Genomic DNA, 11,791 nt, shown 5'->3' with positions numbered 1-11,791 from the left:
GGTAGTGGAAAAGAATCTTTTGGACATGCTTTGTTCAAGTCTTTATAGTCTACACACATTCTAAGTTTGTTTTCTTTTTTAGGAGCTAGAACTACATTGGCTAACCACTCGAGGTACTTTATCTCCCGTATAGATACTATTTTAAGAAGTTTGGTTAACTCGTCCTTTATGAAAGCATGCTTTACCTCGGATTGAGGCCTCATTTTTTGCTTCATCGGTTTGAACCTGAGATCGGTGATTAGCCAATGCGTTATGATTTCTGGTGGAATCCCTGTCATATTTAAATGGGACCAAGAAAAGCAATCCATATTATCAATAAGAAATTGAATGAGTTTTTTCCTGAGTTCGGGGGTCAATCCCGTTCCCAGGTATACCTTTCTCTCGGGCATGTATTCGATCAAAAAGACCTGCTCCAGCTCCTCGATAGTTGATTTGGTTGCATCAGATTCTTCGGGAATGACGAAGGTTCGCAGAGTAAGGAAATCCTCATCTTAGTCTTCGATTACCTGTTGCTCTGATTCCATCGAGGCTGGAGGCGGTGATTGCTATTTGGCCGCCTGTTTACCTCTGATGCTCGATTTCTCCGAGGTTGAAGGCTCTGGTATCAGCACCACTTCCTCGATCGCAAACATATCCTTTGCAGCATGTTGCTCTCTGTAGACTGTTTCACTCCTTCCTCTGTTGGGAACTTCATTATCTGGTGAAGAGTTGAAGGCACTACCCTCATGTTGTGTATCCATGGTCTCCCGAGGAGCGCGTTGTACCTCATGTCACCTTCGATGACATAGAACTTTGTATCTTGTATGGTCCCGACTACGTTTACTGGCAGGATAATCTCTCCCTTTGTTGTTTCGCTTGCCATGTTAAAGCCATCTAGGACCCGGGATGCAGGTACAATCTGATCTTGCAGGCCAAGTTGTTCCACGACCCTCAATCTGATTATGTTTGTTGAGCTATCTGGATCCACTAAAACATGTTGAACTTGAATTTTATTCAAAAGGATAGAGATTATTAGACCGTCGTTGTGAGGCTGAGATATGCCTTCTACTTCCTCGTCATAGAATGATAAGACATCCTCGGGCACATAGCTCTGAGCCCATTTTTCTCTGGTGATTGATACTTTGGTGTGCTTGAATACAGGTCGTTGAGGGACATCGACTCCGTCGATGATCATGTGGATCACATGTTGTGGTTCTTTTTGCTCATTTTTCCTTGCATCTGTCTCCCTGAAGTGATTCTTAGCCCGATCACTTAGGAATTCTCGAAGGTGGCCCTCGTTGAACACCCGAGCCACTTCTTCCCTTAGCTACCTGCAGTCTTCGGTTCTTTGACCATATGTGCAATGATACTTGCACATTAAGTTCGGGTTTCTTTGAGAAGGATCGGTCTGTATATGCCTGGGCCACTTGGTGTCTTTGATTCTCCCAATAGCTGAGACAACCCCCGACGCATCTATGCTGAAGTTGTACTCTGATAATCGAGGAGCCTCGGCGGGGTCGGTATGCTTATCGAAGCCGCTCTTACTCATGAGTCCCTGAAAACTTTGGCCTCGATTGTTTCTCCGATCGTTTCGAGGAGTCTTGCAACCCGAGTCGTTGCTTCTCCGATCGACATATGGCTGATACCTTTCCTCGTTTGATCTTGATTCCCAATTTGTGTCCCTCGGGGGATTGCCTGCGAATCTTTAGGATGAACTGAACCCGAGGGGGCTCCCAACTAGTCGTCTTCGACCTGATATTTGACTGGTAATGATTGTGCACACCCGACCATGTCACATCTGGATACTCGATCAAGTTCTGCTTTAATTGTGGAGATCAATTGAGCTCCTTTCATTCAAACCCTACATAAAAGCTTGTACTGCCCAGTCATCTAAGACATGTGGTAACTCCATCCGCTCCATCTGGAACCTAGACACGAATTCCCTCAACATCTCGTCGTTCCTCTGTTTTATCTTGAAGACATCTGATTTTCTCGTAGCCACCTTTATGGCCTCGGCGTGTGCTTTCACGAAGGTGTCTGCTAACATAGTAAACGAATCAATAGAGTTAGGAGCTAAATTGTGATACCAAATCATAGCTCCTTTCGATAGTGTTTCCCCAAACTTTTTCAACAAAACTGACTCGATTTCATCGTCATTCAAGTCATTTCCTTTGATCCCGCAAGTTTAAGAAGTAATATGCTCGTTAGGGTCGGTTGTTCCGTTATATTTGGGTATATCGGGCATGCGAAACTTCTTGGGAATGGGCATCGGAGCCGCATTCGGGGGGAATGGTTTTTGTATGATCTTTTTGGCCTCTAAACCTTTCAAGACCAGAGGTGCCCCCGGTATTTGATCAACACTGGAGTTGTAAGTCTCCACCTTTTTGTCGTTTTCTTCAATCTTCTTTTCTCCGGACTCAAGGGAAGGTCAACCAATGATTGATAGGACATTCCCTCCCTATCTGTCTCTTGATCTCTCATTCCACTAATCCGTTGTTACTGATTCATTCAAGGCATAAACTCTCCATTTCTCGATCCTCTTGGTGAGTTCTTCGAGCGTCCTCATAATAGTGGGGTCAGTCCCTGAGTCATTTCCGTTCGACCTCTTCGGTGTTGGTTCAGCACGCCGAATGTTTTCTGGTTCAGCTATACTCGGAGTCTTATTCTGACTTTGAAGTTGAGCAATGGCGATTTGCTGAGCTTGCAACATTTTGAATATCACTTGGAGGCTGATTCTCCCACCTCCTATTCCTCGTGCTCCTTGGCCACCAGATCGGGTTTCCCTACGTTCAATACCAATTGATAATCAAGAAATATGAAGCAGAAATGAAAGATAGAAGTGAATCAAACTAATGTTACTCAGCAGAAGTGACCTCGAGCTTGGTGACCCCGAGGTGGACTTAGAACAATAAGTTCTAAGAACAATTGAGCAAGAAAAGTAAGTAAGAACAGTAGAGCTAAAGGGTGATTCTGATGAACAATAGGCAAAAAGTAAAGAGTATATTCTTTTCTCAATCATTAGATGATGTTACAAATGATTGGGGTCCCCTTTATATAATAAGGGAACCCTAAATAAGGAATATTTCTATTTACAGTAAGGAATATTCTTGGTACAACTGCCTAACCGCCTAGTACGGAACCGTACAACCCTATTTCGGGATTTGCGCCATGACTTTGGGGACGTGGCAGGAATCTAGCTCATTCTGGTACAAATCTGGGTCGAGCATACTTGGCCCCGGTATTCCTCGAACTCCTATCTCCGGGCATTACACTCTGTCTTCGAGCTCATGTCTGGTCAGCCGGTCTCGAACTCGACCTCGCCCGGACTCGGGCCTAGGACGGACCCTCAACCCTATAAATCGGAGACATACGATTTTGACCGTATACACATAGGTTTGCAGATTCTTGGAGATTTTAATCTTCCTTGATTATGTCTTTCCTTCCTATGCTTCTGGAGTGTACCTGCAATTAAAGAGATGCAATTGTTTCATTATTAAAACTTAGATCTAACACGGCGCCTGCCCCAAATGAAGTAGCTTCCCCCACCCCTATCGTCACCAATACGATTCTCTTTAATAATTTAAATTTTTAGATAGATGATTCATACTATTAATTTACACGTTATCAAAGGAGACGCAAAGTTTTTTTGTGCGTTTTAGAAAAAAAAGTTTAGGCACACATATTAAATGCATTCGGATCTAGCTTCTAAGTTATATGTTCATGTGAACCAAGAGACTTTTGCTTAGAGCCTACTTTTATATTAAGAAATCACTAAATATCTAGTATAATGTTTGACTGAGAACCTAGTTATTATTGTATACTAAATTAAGATTGTTATAGGAATTCATTAATTTCTAATCCTGAATCCGGCTTTGGTTGAATGGAATATTGCGAGCTTAAATAAATGAATAGATATGTGACATCTTTAACCACTTAATTAAGTTTTGACATGTGATTATTTAAACAATTCAAGTCTTTTCTTTTCCAATTTATTTAACATCACTAGACTTTCATCTAGGTGAGTTGATAGCGACAAATTGAAATAGAAAATTGCGAAATAGCAAAATATATAACAAGTTACAGTCGGATAAAGACCGCTAATTATGGCCATGAGAGGAATATTCAAAAACGGTGATAGAACCTTCCAAGAGTTTAAAGATATCATAAATCAAGTCCACATCATAACACAAAATTGACACACAAAAAAGAAACCAAGAAAATATTTAGTATAGGAAGAATAATAAAATTTCACATGCAGCTCACAAATGTGAAGTTGACATATTTTTTCTACATATGCCCACATCATTTTCTTATACAGTACACAAAACCGTGTTTTTGCACGAACTTAAAAGTATTAGTGAAAGCATGACTTTTTATTTTATTTTCTTTTGCTTGAATAAAAAATGAAGATATGATCTTTTGCTAGCTGCCATGTTAAAAAGACCTTATCCAAAAACGGTGCATGAAGTTTTCTTAATTTGAGTAACGTGAAAATAGATGGATTGCACTATGAATTATACGACAAAAGAATTGAGTGGGTTTTGGACCAATAACATCCATTGAAGCTTTGACAAAATAAAGAAAAGGAAAAAAGATGTATACCAATTAAATAAAAAGAAAAAAGATGTATACCGATTAATTAAAAAAAGAAAAAAGCACAAATAATTAGACGCGGATTGAAACGAGTTTTTCGCATTCAATTGAATTCATTACTTTTAACTCAAACTATATATACATACACAAAAAAATAAAATGTAAATATACATATAATTAATAAAATCACACTAATTCCAAACTAGTGGCTGAGACGCGATTTTCAATAATGAGATCCAAAATATAAAGTAGTAAATATGCAAAGAAGCCAAAGAGATTCAACATCTACGTTATATACATAAAAAGTAATATTTACTTTATATATAGAGTGTAATTTTTCAACGAAGAGAGTTTCGAACCCCCTTGCTCATACCTCACCAAGTCCGCCCGATCGTACAGACGTGATCCTACATTCATATTTGCATATAATTGTGATCATTCTGAAATAAAATAGTGCATGCATAATTGTGATTAATCTTGGACTGATTTGCAGCGGTATTACGCAAGATTAAGCAACAACAACAACAACCCAGTAGAATCCCACAAGTGGAGTCTGGGGAGGGTAGTGTGTACGCAGATCTTACTCCTACCCCGAAGGGGTAGAGAGGCTGTTTCCGAAAGACCCTCGGCTCAAGATAATAAAGCGCAAGATTAAGCATTGGATAATAAATTAAACTTTTATATGCGAAGATTTCATTTTTATGTATTTCTACGAGAGCCATTGTCGCATTGCATCAGAGTATTTACAATGTATAAGCATTACTAGGTAGTACCTTGTCAAATGCAAGGTTTAGGATTCGATTCATCTCTAATTTCTCAAGAAATTCAAAGCAGTAAAAAGTTTTGGATGATTCACTTTCCCGCTCTTAAAACAAGAACATGAAAATAATATTGAGTCTAGTGGTGTCTTATCATGATATTCTTTTTAATATTAAGCCATCACCTTAGGCTATACAGACCCTTGGTGTGCCAAATTATCTAAAAATGAAAAAATGACACTTTAGCTTCCTATTTAATACCAGCATAATTTTTAAGATCAGCGGTGGAAAGAGGATTTGAAGGTGATGGGACCACATGAGCGGACTGCTCAACTTATTCCATCGAAATTTTGATCTTAAGGATTTTAGGCAATTGACCGTTTTAAGATATATATCTAGAATTTTTATTGAAGTTAACGGGGTCCGATAATATTTCTTTTTTATATATATAGAGGTCCGCCTCTATTTAAGATGTCATTCATGATAAGACATTTTAAAAAATCATGACATCTTAAAAAAATATATTCCTATAATATGCCGTGCCGGTGCCTAGCTTGGATGGTTGCCGAACCACCGACGGAATGACATGAGCTAGCCTGTTATCACATTTAAGTCAGTTATATATAGCTAAATAATGGCAAAAAAAATATATTCGTAATGTTATAAATAAGTAAAGACCCACAAAGTTAGTATGAAGTACGTTGTAACAGGGTGTTGACCACTTCTTGTGTCGAATGAGAGTCCCAAGAATGTCAACCAAGTTGTATAACGGAATGGTAAGGTTCATCCATCTTTAGTTAAATGTTTCGAATTTAAATCTACAAAATGACAATTGCTTAGGATCATCTTGCGGATTCGTGACACTATATATAATAGAATCATTACTAATGTTATATTGTGCGCCTAAGTGCGAAAAAACAGTGTAAATTTTGTTATGCCGAAACCTAAATATTAAGTAAGCAATACTTCTAAATGTCACTCCTTTCATCGCATTAGTCTTTAGGACGATATAGCCATAAATATGGATGTCTTTGTGGGGAAAGATTTTTCCTTTTTAAGGAAGGTGGGGATAACGGCAAGCCTGCATGACCCTTATGGGTCCACACGTGTACTACAATGACAATTACAATAAAAAGCAAGGTTGTAAGGTGGAGCGAATTTGGAAAGAATTTCTCAGTTCGAATTGTTCTCTGCAACTGGAGTTCATGAAAATATTTTTCCTAAGTGAAAAAAAATTACTATATAAATTCGAATTTATTGACCTAATGAGTTCATGACACTAAATATTTAAACCTAAATAAAAATAGGAGTGCTTGGATAGAGGTAGACATATTCATTATGAGCCAACTGAATGACCGTTGGTGGTTAGGCCATTGATATATTGTGAGAATATATGGAAGAGAGCAGCATCATAGGTATTAATTTTTAAGGTTGTCACACTTGTGTAATGGATTAGTTCTCATAATTAGCCGACTTGCAAATTTAACATCATAAGTTTGTAATTATTCTGTCTCGCCCACTTGTTTTTATCCCATCAATCCATTTATTATTTAGTAGAAATACTTATATAGGGATAAAACGGTGTAAAAAATTATATATTATATCAAGTGGAGTTAGTTATGGTAGTGGAAGGCAAGCAACTGTAAAATATATGATTAGGTTTAAGTATTACATCATTTTCCCTCCATTATATTAGTTGAAAATTTTAGGGTTTTGTCCCATGTTTTGTAAACTTGTGGTATAAATTCCATTATTAGAATAAGGTCTCAGCCAATAGGAACTCGAAACCTGTCAGGTTTAATGCATAAGATCAATTATGGTGCGTGAGAGTCTATGTTGTATAAGTGTGATACAATTTATGGCTAAAAAAGATAATTTGCAAAATTTATGTTTGCTTAGTGTGGAACTTCAGTTTCATGTGTATGTTTTGTGTAATATTTCTCTTCTGTAGATTGAGATAATGAGTGAGATTGACTTTCAATACACTCCAATTTTATTCTTTCCATTTTAAGTGAAAATTTCCATTTATAGATTAAATGTAATTGTCTCATGGAAAGTGAATATTTTGACTTTTAATGGGCATAATTTGTTCTTCCTTTTGTTATACTCCCTCTTTAATAAGTGAACGTATAAAAAATTAAGAGAAATTTATATATTAGTAGTTGTTTTGGTAAATTTTAAGAGTGGTTGTTAGACTGACTATGTTGCATGGGCTGGAGTGTTGGCCAGACAAGAATTCTCATGTCGAGAAGATGAAGATAGCAGAAATGAGGATATTGAGATGGATGTGCAAGCATACGAGGATAGATAAGATTAGGAATGAAGATAATCGGAACAAGGTGGGCGTGACCCCCGTGAAGAATAAGATGCGGAAAATGAGCCTTAGATGATTCGGGTATGTGAAGAGAAGAGACACGGATGCCCTAGTAAGGAGGTGTGAGAGGTTGGCCTTTACTGGTTTGAGGAGAGGTAGAGGTAGGTCAAAAAAGTATTGGAAGAGGTGATTTGACAGGCATGACGCTGTTTCAGTTTACCGATCGAGGGCATGACCCTTGATATGAAGTGTAGGGGTCAAGTATTAGGGTGGAGGGTTAGTGGGTAGTCATGCGTTTTTCTTATACATACCAGTAGTGTTAGTGTTAGTCATGTACTTTCTTATTTTTTTTAAATTTCTATTACTACCTGATGTTTCTTTCGCTTCAGTTTTCTTGTTATCTTCAGTGTAAGGTGATCAACCGAACACCCTTTATCGAAAATTATATTATATATATATATATATATAAACTTATAGTGTATATATAGGTCAAAAATAATTTCTTATGTGTATATTAAATTTTGAACACCTTTCGCGAAATTCCTGGCTTCACCACTGGTTATCTTGATGGTGTTACTGCCTGGTGCTACTGCTTTTATTTTTTTTAATCTTTCTTTGGGCCGAGGGTCTATCGAAAATAGCCTCTCTATCTTCTCAAGATTGGGGGAGAGATAAGGTATGTACAAACTATTCTTCTCAAGACTTCACTTGTGAAATTTCACTGAATTTATTTGGTAAATTGAATTTGTTTTAGGATATTTGATGTTTTAGAAAAACATATATATAAGTATATTACTGTTTTCCCCTTCAAATCTACCTTTAATATTTTAATTATTGAAGCGTTAATTACGTGAGATGCTATACTAAAACCAATGGAGCACTTTATGTAAAAGTTTACGCCCAAAATTTGAGTCCAGCTTAATCCCGGTTAAATGTAAATGTTTTGGTGCATATATATTTTTTTTAGGGAAATTTTCATAAAGCACTATTTTTTAGTAGTAATTAGTCATCTATAGATATCATTTGCTATATTACAGATTATAGATACCTTTTTTGTGGTTATAAGATATATTTGATGTATTTAAGCTACTGTATTCATGAATACAATAGCAAAAATAAGCATGAATTAGGGAAGTCCAACTAATCAGTTGTTGTATTCGAGTGTATTCGACTGTATTCATCGCGTGAAACATGTGATTACAACTGGACAGATTACTGTATTCGACTGTATTTACGACGTGAAACAGGGGATTACACTGTTTTTAAACGAAAAGTGTATCAATTAACATAATAAACTCCTAATATAACTCAACAAACTCAATTATAACACACAAAATTTGTATTTTCAGTTATAAAAAAAATTCTCAACTGAAAAATACCCCAAAAACATAGAAATCTTCAGAGAAATTATATAATACATCTGAATACATAAATTATATTAATTAAAAAAACATATGAATACATTCATGGCATATAGCGAGACACTGAATACAATGAAATACATAGAATACAATGGGATACATTGAAAAAACAATGAAAAAAATACAATGAAATACACGGAATACAGCGAGATACATTAAATTATAATGGCAAAAAAAGACAATGAATACAATGAAATACATGAAAATACAGCATGATAGGTTGAAAATACATTGAAATATATTAACAGAAAATCAAGTTGCTCAGCCTCAAAACTCCGTCGTCTTTGCTCAAGAACAAACCCTAATTTTCGCCTTATAGCCAAATAGTCCTTCCATCTTCAAAGATGCAGAACACTAATTGAATCGGAACTTACATAATATTAAATCGAAACTTAATTGGTTTCTTGTCTAGTTATCCGCATGGAATAAAATCCAGGCATCAATGAAATATAAATATGTGATGAAGTCAAGGATTGTAAACTTGGTGAGATTGGGTCTTCAGCGACGGAATACAGCGAGATAATCACTAACGATTTTGTGGATTTGCTTCGGCATGATTGGGTCTTTAGATTAGGTTTTGTTATTGTTGTGCTGCTGGTCGTTGAATTTTTCAGTTGAGAAGATGCCGTTAGAAGGAGGAGGAGAGCGAAAATTTTAATGGGATGGGGGAAGAGAATGTGATGTATCAAAGTAGAGAGAGAAAGAAAATATTGTAACTGAATAGCGTATTTAGTGGTTTAGGGCTAGGAGGTAATCAAAATTAAATATTTTGCTATAAACATTAAAAGCTATCTATAGAATATAATTTTTTTAAATGGTATTGGGGTAATCAATTCGCACCTGACTGTGATAGCCCTCTCAATACCTTATTGGAGCTTTGTAACTAGTGGCCGATTTCCCGTCGCGTCAGCCTTTTCCCAGTGCGCGGAGCCCCAACGAGGAAGGTGTTAGTGCTTTATCATTGGGTCAATAATGCTAATCCCTCTTTTTGTGCTACTCCTAGGGCGGGAAGAAGATAAGAAAACGCGAAGCGTTCTCTTGCTTTCCCAACCTGTTGTTTCTAAAGACTGCCCTCTCTCGGCTGGATCTTGGTCCAGCCTACTACGAGGATCCCGTATCCAGCAACCCAACCTATACAAAGGGCATCAAAGCCCCTTGACTAGGTTGGATCAGCAAGGGTGTGATTCAGATGGATCAAGAGAAGACCAGGTCTGTTGTGTACTCGAGCTTTGGATCAATGTCCCCAGAAGCCTTGCTCTCACGTTCGAGTGTTTGCTCGTCATTTAGGCCCGTGAGTGAGATTTCTGCTCATTGCAGTCACCTCCGGGGTTCTTCGCACCCTTTTTTTTACGCAATATCTTATTACAACAACAACAATTACTCCTTAATTATCCAATCTAGTTGCATAGCATCTTTCACCTATTTTGGAGTTAATAAAATTGTTGAATATACCATTTTTTCTTTTCACATTTTTTTACTATTCCGGTGGCTTTAGGACATAAAAATTGTAGTATTTTTTGAAGAAAAAAAGTAGTATTTGAAGTTAAGCTAAAAATGGTATTTGAAATTTGAAGTTATGTTTTAAAATGCATTTCATTTGAAAAAATATTGGAGTTTTGTGATGCGGAAAAATATGAAATTTGAAAAACTCATTTTCAATTTTTTTGAAAAACTTGTAAAATTTCATGAACAAACACATTTTTTTAAAAAAAATTTAAAAAAAGGAAATTATTTTAATGAAGAAATGAGTCCTTAGAAGTTAGAAGTCAAGTGACTGTGTATTTTTATAACGAAAATGGTTGAACAGATAATCCAGCTGGAAGTCACTAGTCCCAGTGCTAAGCTGCTAATGTCTTTTATTTCCATTAAGTGCTGCTTTCGTTTTCCACACGAGGGGTATATACGTACTATAAATTTTTATTTTCTAAGGAAAAGAATTTAATTCTAAAAATCCAATACATAACTGGAAAAAGGAAATAGAAAAAGCTAATAAGCACATATCCAACGAAAAACAATAACCTATTAATTTAGTTCTTATAAATTGAACGGAAGTTGCACAAAATTCATGTATTGACAAGGAATAATGCCTTATGATAAAAATAAGAAAAGGAAAAACAAAAAGGAAGAAAATTGAAGCAACATCACGTATTCTACAGAAAGTTCTCATTAATTATCTTTAAGAATTGTACAGTACTCCTATTTTCAGTTAAGAATTGAAAGAAAGTTACAGAACACGGTAAATAGAAGAAATATTGTATACGGTCGGAATCGGGTTCGTCTATGACATGGTAGATCGGGCTCGGAAGAGGAGGGACTGAAGATCAACCCCAAGTCCCATCGGACCAGAGCCCGAAGTCAGAATGTTTGTCTTCGAGAACATTGAGTCCGTGATCCTGGAATCGACCCTGACCCAAACGAGCTTAAAGAAACATTGTTTGTGTAACCAACAAAAGACCGAAATATCCGTGGCCGGTCGGATATTATGGTGAGAATCTAGGCACGTATCAATAAGGGACTCGCAATCAATAAATCCAAAGATTTTTACTTTTTATAGAATTGTACCTAAAGTAGGACTTCTCTATTATATAAAGGGTCTGATAACTTATTTAGGGACATTGCAACAGGCATTCCAAAGCAGTATATTATTTTTTTTTTCATTAAGCTCTTGTCTTATGTATCTTGATACCAATTAAATTGCATCCAGTTCAAGTGTGACTGACTTTCCA

The sequence above is a fragment of the Nicotiana sylvestris genome, chromosome 5 (assembly GCF_000393655.2).
Source record: "Nicotiana sylvestris chromosome 5, ASM39365v2, whole genome shotgun sequence".
NCBI lineage: Eukaryota > Viridiplantae > Streptophyta > Magnoliopsida > Solanales > Solanaceae > Nicotiana > Nicotiana sylvestris.
Note: the sequence above shows the minus strand (reverse complement) of the source record.